At 41.3% G+C, this 13,124-nt stretch overlaps 1 protein-coding gene across 1 annotated transcript in view; it reads left to right on the top strand.

The window, feature by feature from the left end:
* Positions 1-69: 69 nt before the first annotated feature.
* LOC142058398 (volume-regulated anion channel subunit LRRC8C) overlaps positions 70-13,124 on the top strand; it is a 65,730-nt gene continuing 52,675 nt past the window's right edge. The window contains exon 1 of the mRNA XM_075095519.1: positions 70-273. The gene's annotated coding sequence lies outside the window, so the exon portion shown is untranslated. The remainder of the gene's footprint in view (positions 274-13,124) is intronic.

Raw genomic sequence — 13,124 nt, forward strand, 5'->3', positions numbered from 1 at the left:
TTCCGCCCGTCGCGTCCCCATTGGCCGGCTGCGACTGGTAACGTGACAAGCGGGGCGGGGCGGGGCGGGAGGTGGGGCCGGATCCCAGAAGTGCCGGTTAGAGCCGGTGCCTCGCGCTGCCCTACCGGCTGCCTCGCGGAGCGCGCGGGCGGTCTGTCGGTCGGTCAGTCAGTCAGTCTCTCTCTCTCTATTTATCTGTCACGCCGGTGGTGGTGGCGGACCGGTCACACCGGCTCCGGGCCCTGTGAGAGAGAGGGGAGGCGGCACGGCCAGGTAAGCGAGGGGCGGCCGCTGACAGGTGCTCCGCTGGCGCGGGCGGGAAGGGCGGAAGTGGGGGGGGGGGTTACAACGGAGCGGGGCTTTCCCTCGCCGCCGGTGTCGTTCTTCCCGTCTCCCCCCGGTTTTCTTGCCTCCCTGAGGGGAACGGGGTGCTCCCCTCCACCTGCGGGAGGGGAGGAGGCTGCCGGCCCGAAAGGGCGCCCGCCCGGCGGCCCGGTGAGCCTGCGCGGCGGCCGGCCCTCACCTCGGCGGGGCCGCTCACCTGCCCGCCTCCCCGCGGCGCCGGCAGCCGGGCGAGTCCGAGCCTGCCCCGGGGGCCTGGCGGCCGCCCCGCTCCCCTGCGGGCGGGGCTCGGAAGAAAACCGTTTTCTGATTTGCGTAACCGCTTTTTAATTATTTTTTTAGTTTTTTTTTAACGGTTAAACGTATTTACCCGCGTGTCCTCAAGCGACCCGGGGCGCTACAGGTCGCCTGGGGCTTTCTTCCTTCGCCCCGGGCTCAGCGGGGCCGGGCGGCAGCCGCCCCTCCTCCCCCGGCCCCGCACCTGCCCGCAGCCTCGGGAGGGCGGTGGGTGCCGGCTCTTGACCTCCCCGAAAGGGAGGGAAGGCTTAAACGCCGTGTGGAGGCCTGACGGTACCGCCTGGGAAACGAGGAGCCTCCTCTTCGTTGTTGTTTTTATCTCTGACTTGCCCATGCGTTTCTTAGCCCCAGCAACAAAACGAGCTTGCAGCGAGGGTTTTTTTTGCGTGGAAGCTTTTTGTCCGCATCTTAGCTGAGTTGTTTTAGTGACGTAAGGCTTACTTCATGCCTGCTCTGTGGTGAAACTGAGGCAGCTCCCTGGCTTCAGTTAACAATTTGTCTGTGGCGAGCGCTACAATTTACCAGTTCTGTAGGAGCAGTTAAAGCCAACTTCCCTAAAGCTTAATTTTATATGAAGATCGTCATTAATTATACTGATCAGATGTAGTGTGTTTGAACTGGCACCTAGCATGGTCATTTGAAACCATACCTTTGAGGAGGTGCTGGAATAAGCTGGGAGCTATGTGGTCACTTGCAGTTTCAAGTATTTAAGCTACCTGTTCTTCTGACTCTCCACTTTCCTTGTCTGTTTGCTGAAGTGATAAGGTAAGGCATCAGTTATTTCCTGATGTCTCAGAATTGTTCCTTGTGTCCCTTCCCAGCAGAGAGGGCAACAGATCAGGGCTTGTTGATCTATCTTGTTTGAGTTCTTTAAGCCTTTTTTTTGGAGGGGGAAGCATATAAGGCTTAAGTATTGAAGCCTTACAGTATATCACTCAAAATTTATTACGTATCATCTAAGAATATTGCACGCATTTTCTTTACTCTGTAACTCAGCTGACTGTGTGGGGAATAGAAGAGCTACCCTAAGTAGTGCTTCTTTTCAGTCTCTGCGGTGCTGAGCAGGGCAAGGGATGTGAAATGAGAGCAGAAAGGAGAATGACAGAAGTAGAGAACCGGTATTTAGGATAGGGTACAGGTTTTTGTAAGGGTTTTCCCCAGTGTTTAAAACATTCTGTTGTAGCTAGATGACAAAATGTTTAGCACAGAGGTAAAACTCTTTTTATTGGCTTATATTAGCAAATATTTTTACATTTTACTGATTTTGACATTAGTGTCATGTAACCGAGCTTCAACTTCAGTAGGTTTCTTGTAACTTTTAGAAATTTGCAGTATTAACCTGCTTGTTCCCTTGCAATCTTGAGAGAACTGAGAGTTGCTGGTCTGACTCTGTCTTTTTTTTTTTTCCTTTTTCAGGAAAATTGGATTCTAATAGGGAGAAAAAGAAAATCACTTTTTGTTTCTTGCAAGATACCAATAGCTGCTTTTTGAAGTTGATGAAAGCACGTTGGGTAAATTTTAGACCAACAATGCTAAAGAAACATCCATAAGTATTTCAGGGTTGTGAAATGAACTTTGTAGGGCAGTATCTCACTGCCAAAGAAATATTTTTATAATGGATTTCTGGAGCACAGGTGGAGGGGGAAGTGTTGCGTTCCTTTAGCTGCTGCTGTGCCTGCTCTGCCTGACATGCCGCAGGTAGGGAAAGAGGCTGGGGCACTGATAATACTACTGCAGCTTACAATACCTGCTGCTAAAGCCATGAAGCTCTACTCGGCTAGGATTGGAAATGGATGTTTTATGTGACTAAGGGGATAAGGTGTGGTTTATACTGGTGTCTCTGTTGCCTATCTCGGTGTTTCATGCTGCTGCCTGTATTGTGTGCACTAACCTGTGGGCTGCATTTTCCCTCTCTGTAGGCATTCTTGTAATGGCTGTTCAGCTGTTGTCTTGCAAATAGTGTTATTCTGCCAGTTGCTCTTGCAGCTACTCTTTTTAAAGATACATTAGAGGTCTGTGCTGTGGTTATGAAGATATTTGGTTCAGACACCAGGGGTGGCCACATAGAGGGTCGAGGAAAGTAAAGTGGAATTAATATTCTAATATTAAAATATGCTGTAATTTTAATGTTTAAGTGGTATAGATTATATGTTGGGTTAGAAACATGTCTATTATTAATTGTTAACTAATCATTAACTACTTAGCTAATTTATAAGCTAATTTAAGCTTATTTAGCTAATGATTAACTATTAAATAATATGCTTTATTCTTCTTAACTGGTGCCAAGCTATGGTATGCTTTGTCTAATAGGTGTTTGTGTCATGCACGGAGCGAGTTCAGAGCCACACATCACCAACTTGTAACTGTGCTTTGTGGCAGCTGGTAAATGTAGCTGAGAGGCTGTGGCCCAAATTTTATTAACCCTACCGCTACCATGTGGGCAGTCATGTCAGAAAGCTTGTTATGAATCATGTGGTCTGCAGTTATTAATAACTAAACTGCTTCTTTGTGTGAACTACCTTGTGTGTATGTTCCAGTTAGAGCTGTACCAGAGTTGGTAAGCAGGCTTCACTCTGTAGCTATGCTTGGGTTTGGTGGCTCTTTTCCCCAAGAGTCACTAGTGTGCTGCAAACTAGTTCTGGATTTAACTTCTAGCTAGGTGAAATCAAATTGAAATTCAACATTGAAACAAAGTTTCACAGCACTTATGAACAGTTTCCCCAATTATTTAAACTTACTGATATGAAAAGACTATGCTTTTTAGCAGCGTGGTACACTGGAGGGAAGGCAGATGATCAGCTCTCCGGAAAGCTGTTGCAAATGCGGTTTGGGGTATAGTGCTGGCACTCCCTCCTCTGATGTACACCCAGGAGGATTCCAGGGTCTTTTAAACAATCAGAAGGGAATTGTGGAAAAAACTCATAATGGACTGTCTTCAATTTAATTCTCCTTGGTGCTATACTGTTTCAAAATAATGCCTCTACACACCTTGAATTAAATTATGAGAGTGCATTTCCCTCAAAAGTGCTCAACTTCTCAGTGTGTTCTGATGCTGTAATATGGAATGCGGTTTCTTATGCTGAAATTGAAAATTTAGTCAATTGTGAGAAACTGAAGGGATTAAAAATGCCTGTAAGGGATCCAGTGAGACCAATAAAGAATGTGGTAGTGACACTATCTGGTTTTGTTGCTGATAATTGTTAGTAGGCTTAAGACATTGTAAGCACTGTTTGTTTGGGAGATACTAGTTTGAGTGTGGTTTTAGTTTAATGTGGAAACAAAGTTTCAGTTTTGTGGCACAGCAGCTGCAAAACTACTGTCATGTAGTTTACTCAGGCTTAATTAAAGTGACATTGATTTTAAAGCTCTTGCTTAAAACCCCAGGAAATGTAACCCCTGGCTTCCCAGACATTTTGCTTTAGGTCTCTGGGGGAAGTACTGGTATTCTGTGAGTAGTTCAGGCTGTCAAATATTTATTCAGATATTTTCTGGTAGCTAAAGTTCATCTGCATGCAAAGAAAAAAGTCTACTGAGCTGGAATTTAAGAACTGCAAGTTTAGACTCTAATGCTAAAGTATTTACCCTTTAAAGTAATTTTCTATCTGAATGAAAGCAAAATCTTGATGTGCATTTATTGTGTAATCCAAAATATTTGAAGAACGGAGGGCATTTGAAAAGTTTTAACTAAAAACTGTTTCTGGGCTGTGTTTAAATTATTAACAAGACAAACTTGCTTCCAAGCCATGCCAATGGAAGTGTGAAAATGATTATTACTTTGCCAGTGCCTTTGCAGTACAGGAAAACTGTTTTCTAAGTAAACACTTTTTATTAAACGTTAACGTTGTTTAAATACTAACTTTGCAATGACATGGACTTAAAGTTAGGAGAGAACCAAAACATTGCTTAATTGAAGTGAGACAGAATATATCAATACTCAAGTGGTTTACTGAACCGGGGTTGTTAAAAGTAGTGTCTGCTTTGCTTCAAGCTGTTGTTCAGTTTCTTACAAATATGGGGCTGGAAGTTTTTACTTCAAAGTTCTTAATTGATTCAGGTGATGATAAAACCTTGACTCTCGTTTTTGAAGTTATTAAACTTGGCTTTATGCCAAAAAGTGTATTTCTTGTCATACTGCAGTCTGAAAAAACTTGCCAGTTGTTAGGTCTCTTCAGCCTGCTCAAAAAGGAAATTTTGTGCAGTAGAAGGCTATGTTGCACAGCATACTCAGGCTTGATGGAAATATAAAGCATGAACACAGGTGCTTAGCTAACTTTGTATTCAGGAAACAAAACAGGATTACTGTAGGTTTACTATAGCATTCACTTGTACAAGGTTCTGAAACTTAGCATTGTTCTAGGAGATGCTTCTGATAAGCATAACAGCCGCTTTTAGGTCTCCTGATCGCATGCATACACGTCCAGCTCTCAAACTGCAGAGTTGTGTTTAGGCAATGTGAAATTTGTCCTTCAGTCCTTTCATTTTATTAAAAGAAAAGAAGATGTAGCTGGGTGCTTTGTCCAATTAATAAATATGTAATGTGGAGTAATAACAACAGGAAGGTACTTAAGAGATTGAGGTGTTTGTGCGGACAGCATGCTCACTGCCAGAGGGTTAGTAAAACCTATTCCATTTCCATTTCAGGTGAGTTTGTATTTAACTGCAGAGTTTCACAAGTTTTTCTTTTTTTACTTTGGAGAGATCCCTTAAAAAGATAACGAGATGGGTTTCAGGACAGTTTGCTTACAAAAAGAGTGCCTGAGTTTGAACCAGATGTACATTGAAAAACTTATCTATTCTTATTATTTTATATTGGACATTTAGACCAAACAACTAGAATCAAGTGTTTCAATTTGTCAGGCTGGCTTCCACGAGTGACTGTCTTTCCTATTAAACAAGATGAAAAGCTGCTGCTTCTGAAAAGGGATATGAGCCACTGCTGAAAATCTGAATCGGCTTTCCAATGTCAGAACTAATAGACTGAAATAAGATGTGTTTCTGTATTGCTGCCCTGATAATTACATTTTCCTAGATGCAGTTAAATTCTTCTCTGTGGTCTGTGGAAGTAATAAGTTTCATGAACTTTCCAGAAAGGAATATTATGCAGTGTCAGGAAAACTTAAAACCGAAACACTGTTTTTGTGACTGTTCTTAAATCTTGTAGCTGTATTTGTGCGTGGTGATAATTATCTTGCAGAGACAGAATGTATTTGGTGTATATTTTTGATTTGTGACCTCACTTGATGTTTCTGTTTATTATCAACATCTGGTATTCTGATAGGACACTGGTCTTCGCAGTCTATAAATATTGACAAAACATCAGTTTCCTTTTGAGGCCAAATGTTGGAATTTTAATTTATAGTGTGAGACAACTGTTCATATTTTAGAAACATCAAAACAATTCTAGCTAGAACGAGGAGTATAAATACAAATTTATATTTCTGAAATCAGGCAAAGGTGAACACTCTGACATTTATTAGGAAAAGTAATAATGATTACCTCTCTGATTACCTAGTCAGAAGTTAAGTGTTATTACTGTGTAATATTCCTCATGTAAGTACTTCATGAAGAATGGGAGAAGCATTACCATGAACTTACAGTTGAGGATTATGAGGCAGAAAGAAAAATAAAATTACTTGTACAGAGCTGTTCAGCTAGTCAGAGGTAAACGACTCTGTTAGCTGGGTTGGGTATGGTTATTGCATTGGGAAGCAGCATTTGAGCTAGGAAAAAATGCAGAATAGAGGTTCTGAGTATCCAAACCCACCTAATTTCTGCTCTCTGCAAAACCATCAGGACTTCCTATGGTACGAAGAATGTTGGCCTCTTATATTTTTGTCTAAATAAAAAGGAGTGTGACCTGCAGGTCGAGAGGTTATCCTCCCCCTCTAGTCTGCCCTAGTGAGACCACATCTGGAGTGCTGCGTCCAGTTGTGGGCCCCCCAGTTCAAGGACAGGGAGCCGCTTGAGCAAGTCCAGCAGAGAGCTGCCAAGATGATCAGGGGCCTGGAGCATCTCCCTTGTGAAGAAAGGCTGAAAGACTTGGGGTTGTTTAGCATGGAGAAGAGAAGACTGAGAGGGGATTTCATAAATACTTATAAATATCTAAAGGGAGGGTGTCAGGATGACGGGACTAGATTCTTTTCAATAGCGCCCAATGACAGGCCAAGGCGGGATGGGCACAAGTTGGAACACAGGAAGTTCCAGATAAACATGAGGAAAAACTCCTTTCCTGTGCGGGTGCCAGAGCAGGGGCACAGGCTGCCCAGAGAGGCTGTGGGGTCCCTTCCCTGGAGACATTCAAAGTCCCCATGTGGACGCAGTTGTTGTGCCCCCTGCTCTGCTTGAAACTGCTCCAGCAGGGGGGTTGGATGAGGTGATCTCCAGAGGTGCCTTCCAACCCCTACCTTCTGTGATTCTGTGAAATGCAGTGCTGTTGAATTCCTTATAAGACCGTTACCTAGAAGTATCAAATCAGAATATGAACATGCTTTAGTTAATACATCAGTATGTATGGTATTACTTTACCATATAACGAATTATGCTGGTAGCCTAGTTATAGCAGATTGGTATCCTGTGGATGACAAAACTGACCCAAATACTTACTGGCCTACTTAAATAGGACTTGTAGTCCACTCTGTTCTGCTGTCACAACAGCACTCCTTGGGGTACTTGAGAAATTAATTCAGAGCTAGTTGAGGTGTGTGGATATACTCCAAGACTTTTCCTTCTTGAGAATATTTTGTTATTTCTGGCTTGTTTCCAGTGAGACTGCAGGAACTGGCTATTTCAAGGGTCTCTGGCCATTCATGACTTTATTGAAAAGTACACTGAAAATGGAGGAGCCATGTGTGAGCAATTCCCTGCCTCTTCCCAAGGAAAGGTGGTCTTTTGTTTAACTGTTTTACACTGCTGGCTTGCTTGTACTTTTACTGCTCTTTAATTACAGCATAGTTTGTTATCTTCAGTCTTCAAGAAACTGCTAGTAGAGAAACCTTGTAGTATTTAAACTGTGAAGATTCTCCAGTGTTATCTTTCTCAGCTTTACTTTCTGATGTCCTGAGCATAGCAGCACAATGAATGGACATAGTGAGTATCTGTCTGGCTTCTGGAAACTAAGGAGGTGAAAATTAGTTTTCTATTGTAGTACTTATCTTGGTATGCAGAGTTACATAGATACCATTGAGACTTCCTTTAGAATGCTGGAGGGATGCTGCTGATACCATTGTCTTATGGTGATGTATTCCTATTTCTCAGCATAAGACAGACCCAAGAATGTGGTTACAAGAATAAAAAGATGTTTTAAGTGAGCTTGAAAATCTGATTTCATGCAGTTCGAAGGTGTCTGGCTGTTTTAGCTATGTTAGTACTGGGATGAAGGACTTGATGTACTGTTGTGTAAGACTGCTTCTGGGAGAGCTATAGAAGAGAGCAAGACATAGATATCAGTCGCAGTCTGGACCTTTTGAGATTGCTTTTGTTGTAATCTTCCTTGCTTGGGAAAGAACGGGTAAAGAACCAAGGAGACTTCTCATACTTCATGCCCAAACTTGCTCTAAGATTTCTTTGGAACTTGGAATTAAGGACTGTTTGTAGTATGGGTGTACTATTTCTGCCTTCAGCCTTGCCATACTGATTTTAAAACCTGATGGGGAACAACAAAGGAGGCCTGTTCTTTTAGGTATCATTTGAGAGTGTAAGCTGTACCACTTCCCTGATACCTTCCACACACATTTGGGCTGGAATGTTTGACAGCACAGCATGCCTGCCGTCATCTCTTCAGAGAGTTGTCTCCTCCCACACTGGTTTGAATAAGCATTAGCTGAGCAGAGATGGACTAGGTTCTTCCGTCCTGAGAAGGCAGATGCATTTCCCATGCTCTTCTCCCCTCTTCTCCACCCCCAGTATATTCTCATTCCTCTTTTCTTATGCTAGAAAGCCCGCTTCCTTTGGTCTACTTTAAGAGTCACCATTCCTCTGAGCATTGTTAGTATTGTAGTTCTGATTTTGGTTTTGTTGGCTTTTTCTAAATGGAATGATAATGCTCTTTGGGCATCCAGTTTAGGCTTGTACAGGGATGGTACCCCTGTCTGCTACAAATATTTTCTTGGGTATTAGTGGAGGACAGCCTTTGCTGCTCTTAGGGCTGCAGCATTGGTGGCACGTTCCTCCTACAAAGGATTAGTCTAGGTTGCTAGAGTTTTTGCTCTTTTGGTTGCTTCCAACAAATGACTTGGAAGTTAGAGCAAAAAAACCCTGTTGTTTGCACACTTGGACATTTTTACACGTTCCTATTGCTGCAATCCCTGTAAGTGTTAAATCTTATTTTTATCTAGTCTACCTTTACTTTGATCAGCATGGCCTGTGACCTGTCTCCTTTTCTGTGAATTGTGTGTCATTTTTGTGAAATTACCAGCTTTGTCTCAGCTGATATAGTATGGAGTCACTCTGCAAGTTTTCTGTAACATAAATTCAACCTCTTACACTCAGTTTCCTTAGAAAACCATTTACTTTAGCAAAGTACCTGCTTGGTCTGGCAAGCTCTGTTTCATTTTTACTTCTATAACTTGAGCACCGCATTTTTTGAAAGGAAAAAAAATGTTTTTTTAACTGGACTTGTTTGTTTCTTTAAATGTATATGAAGTTCATGATTGTATGTTTGTTGGGTCTGTGATAGCATGAGCCACTCTGGGGTAATGTTGATGATTTGAGTACATTGCTGTGGGCAATGTAGTCCGGTATATCAGTGCACTTTCGATCCTATTTCACAAATCCATTAGCATTTCATTAAAAAAGGTAGGTTTGTCTATGAGGAGCTTTGAATGCGCTTGGCTTCCAACTGATTTGTTAAAAAGTCTCTTGTACTGCTTGAGTGCTGATTCTGCTTTTGTACCTGTGTCCCATTTTTGAGGCTTAGCATGAGCTGACTTTCTGCTGCATTAAATTATATACTTCCTTATGTCTGAAGCCAAGCTTAAAAATACAATTCTTTGGCCTCTTAGAAGGGTATAGGTACTTTAGAAGTAGTAGGAATGCATACTCCTCTCCGACGTTTTATTCAACGCTGAAGTTTTTGTTTGCTTGAAAGTGTTATGGGGCCAAGAAAAGGGGAGAGGAAGCTGAGAGAAGATGGTGCTTCACCCTAAATACTAATGTCTTTGTTGAAAATGAATGAGGACTGATCAGGCTGTATGGTGCCAGATAACAGATATCTGGGACTTGTTCTTTGTTTCAGTTTTTCTGGGGCCCTGTTTTTACTTCATGGGGATTTCAGAAGTGACCTCCTAGAAGACAATCTATATAGTTTGCATTTTGCACCAAGGGGTGCTGGTCCACTATGATCTCAATAAGAAAGGTATTCAGGCTCTGTGCAGTATCATTTTAAATGCTTTTTATTGGATTTGACACTATAAAGAGAATAGTATATATAATCTTATGTCCCTTTAGAAGCTGGGAACAGTTGTGCAGCATCAAATGAGCCTTCAGTCCTTGTGCAGCACACCGTTCAGACCCTGCCTGTAGAAAAGGTTGCCTCATTTTGATCATCCAAGCTATTATAGAATTTTCTTACAAGAAAACAACTCTGTGCATCATTTCTACTGTCAGTCAGGAGAGATGTTCATGGAAGGACTTCTTGCTCTGTTTCTTGATAAAGACAAGGACATGCAGGTGGTGTAATCGCTGGTACCAAGTGGGAGCTGCCTGCAGACTCCTCTGTTATGAGCTGGCTAAATTTATCCCATGGCCAAGAGATCTGCACAGCGCAGGCCTGGGCCTGCTAACTAGCTAGAGCGGATTGCGAACACCTCAGAGTGGTCTTCCAGTCAGAACTACTACAGTTTGTTACATTCTTGTCTTTTTTAAAAGCCTTATGGAACTCCCTCCATTTCTTATTATCTGTTAGTGGGTTTTGCTATGTTTCTTTAGGAATTGCCAAGCAGACTCGTGGTAGCAGAGCTATTTTTTAGTGGGTAGTACCAATGTGGAGTTTTAGCAGCCTTTTTATATTTATAATTTCCTTTTTAAAGTAGAACGTTAAATGTACAACTGTTTGAAGAAATGTAAATTAATGGAGCATATTTTTAAAAAATCTGCTTTCTAAAGAGTGCTAGAGTTTCCAGTGAGAATACAAATTAAATAAGTTAAATTATTAGTTAAATATTAGGGTGAAATAAAATATGTTTCCAAGTGAATTTACTCTTTGGATTCTTTGTACAACCAACACAAATCACTCTCTTCTAAAGAGGTGCTTGTTTTGATATTTATTGTAGGCACTATTTTACATGCTAATATATATCTTACGTTTAAGTTAACATATTTATATGTGTAGTTACAAAGAATTAAAGGGATGAGAACATGAGCTGAAAATAAACCCATGGTCTGGCAATGCTACTATAGCTTGGCTGCAGGTTTATCTTAATGTGTCCTCAAGGAAAGAGGAGGCCACAGCACTATAATACTTGTCTGTGTAGTTGAAGTCCTCTGTCATACTTCTATTATCACCTGATATAGCCTTAACTTATTTTTTTTAAATGCATGTCTGAGTTTGTTAGTAATGCTGGAACACTAAAGGTGTACAAACTATTGCTTACTAGAAATGTTCAGATTTGATTCAGTCTGGATTCTGCTTGGTTTGGAAGGGATCTTAAAGACAACCATGGCTGTGAATGAAGTGGTATTTGCTCAGAATGCAGCCAGCTTGCTTTCAAAGAGATCAGTCGCATGTGCAAAACAAAGCTGGTCCACCTTTCATTTTACTTTCGGTTTTTTACCTTTAGCTTGCTTGCCTGCAGTCTTGTTCAGAAACCTAGGTTTGTACCTACTTATCAGGTCGTCTTCATTTTGTTTTGCAGTGTTTTTTTTGCGTAAACTGCTTGTCTCATCTACCTTCCGTTTGGTCTTCAACTTGGGTTTAAACTGAGTATTTTTCTTGCTAGTACAGGCTTTTCTAGGAGCATAGGTTGTGACCTTCTGTTTTAGGTAAAACAATCCTTATGACCTTGCACTTGAGAAGAGGGTTGGAGAAAGTGCTTTTACCAGTCAAATTATGTATGTCTGAATATAAATTTGTATTTTAAACTGCTCTCCATGATAGACCAGTAAGAAATAAAAAGCACATTTAACATACCTTTTAAAGATGTATCTTGTAATACGACTTCATTAGACTTTAATCCTCAAAATAGGTGACTTGGTATCTCTCCTGTCCTCAGATGAGAATTAGGCTAAAGTAACTTCATGCGCTTGGGCAGACCTCGCTGATGGGATTCATTATCATGTGGCCTACAGGTATATAATTTAACCACCTGTGCAACCAGCATGTTTGAAGATGATCCACTTCCCTAGTGAGTGTTTGACCAGTGACATATTTTACTACCAAAGTTTAATTCTTTACTGGCCTTCCTTGAATAGAGAAAAGGCTTAATACTTCTATATTGATGGCATTTAGTGATAAGTTAACATGACTCAAGGAAGACAATGGTCTTTTCTGGAATGCTGCCAACATAGGTTGGAAATGCAAAATGTAGCATATCTAATCCTGCACAGTCAGGTTTCAAGAGTAAGTCTTATGCCTGTAAAGCAAATCAAATTGGAGTAAAGCTTATTTTCTCTTCAGATTAAACTGCAAGGTAAAGTATTTCTCTTGCATTATGTGTATCAGAGAACAGAAGTAATGAAAAATAAAGATGGGTATTCTGAGTTTAGGTGCAGCTGCCTTTAAAATGTGTTTTTCACCTATTTTAAGGCCTTTTATGTTGAACCTAGGAATGCTCAAGCTTTTGAATAGTTGAGGAAACTTTAAAACACACTTGCCGTGTTGTACTTTATTTTTCTGAGCTGGCTGAAGGTATGGTAGTGGTAGATCTGGGCAGTAGTTCCTTAATCTTGCAAGGCTTTTTTCAGCTTATGTGCTGTGCAGTTAACTCTGAAGCACTAGCAGAGAAGAGTAACCCATGTAAAGTAAAAATGTAAATGTAGCCTAACTTACTAAATTTTAAACTAAAAATACATTTACAAATTATTTTCCCCCAGAAATTATTGGGCTACATTGTCTTACGTAAGCAACCCTCTCCAGAGAAGGGAGGACTGCTTCTTTAACAGTGTAAGACTTTGCTGTTAATGTTCCACATCTTACGTTCAGCAGTATCGTCTTGAGAGCAGGAGTGCTTAAGAAAGGCAAGGCCTCTAGTTAATCCAGGCACAGATGGTTGAGATTGTCTGTAGTTGTAATTATGGTCTTTGAATGTTTGGAAGGACTTTAGGTCTTTGATTGTTTGAAAGGTTGATATGGAAAACTTGTAACAATGTTAATGTAGTCTTGAACATCCTGTGCCTGAGGAACAAGCTGATTATTGCGGAGTGTGGGAATGTCTTTGGGCTTATTTTAAATACAAAAGGATAATCGCTTATACATGTTTAATTATCACTTGTGACCTTCTTCAGAAGGAACTGGAAAGAAGCTTTCTCTAATCTTGTTTGCGTGTTGTTCT

This window comes from Phalacrocorax aristotelis, chromosome 6 (assembly GCF_949628215.1).
Source record: "Phalacrocorax aristotelis chromosome 6, bGulAri2.1, whole genome shotgun sequence".
NCBI lineage: Eukaryota > Metazoa > Chordata > Aves > Suliformes > Phalacrocoracidae > Phalacrocorax > Phalacrocorax aristotelis.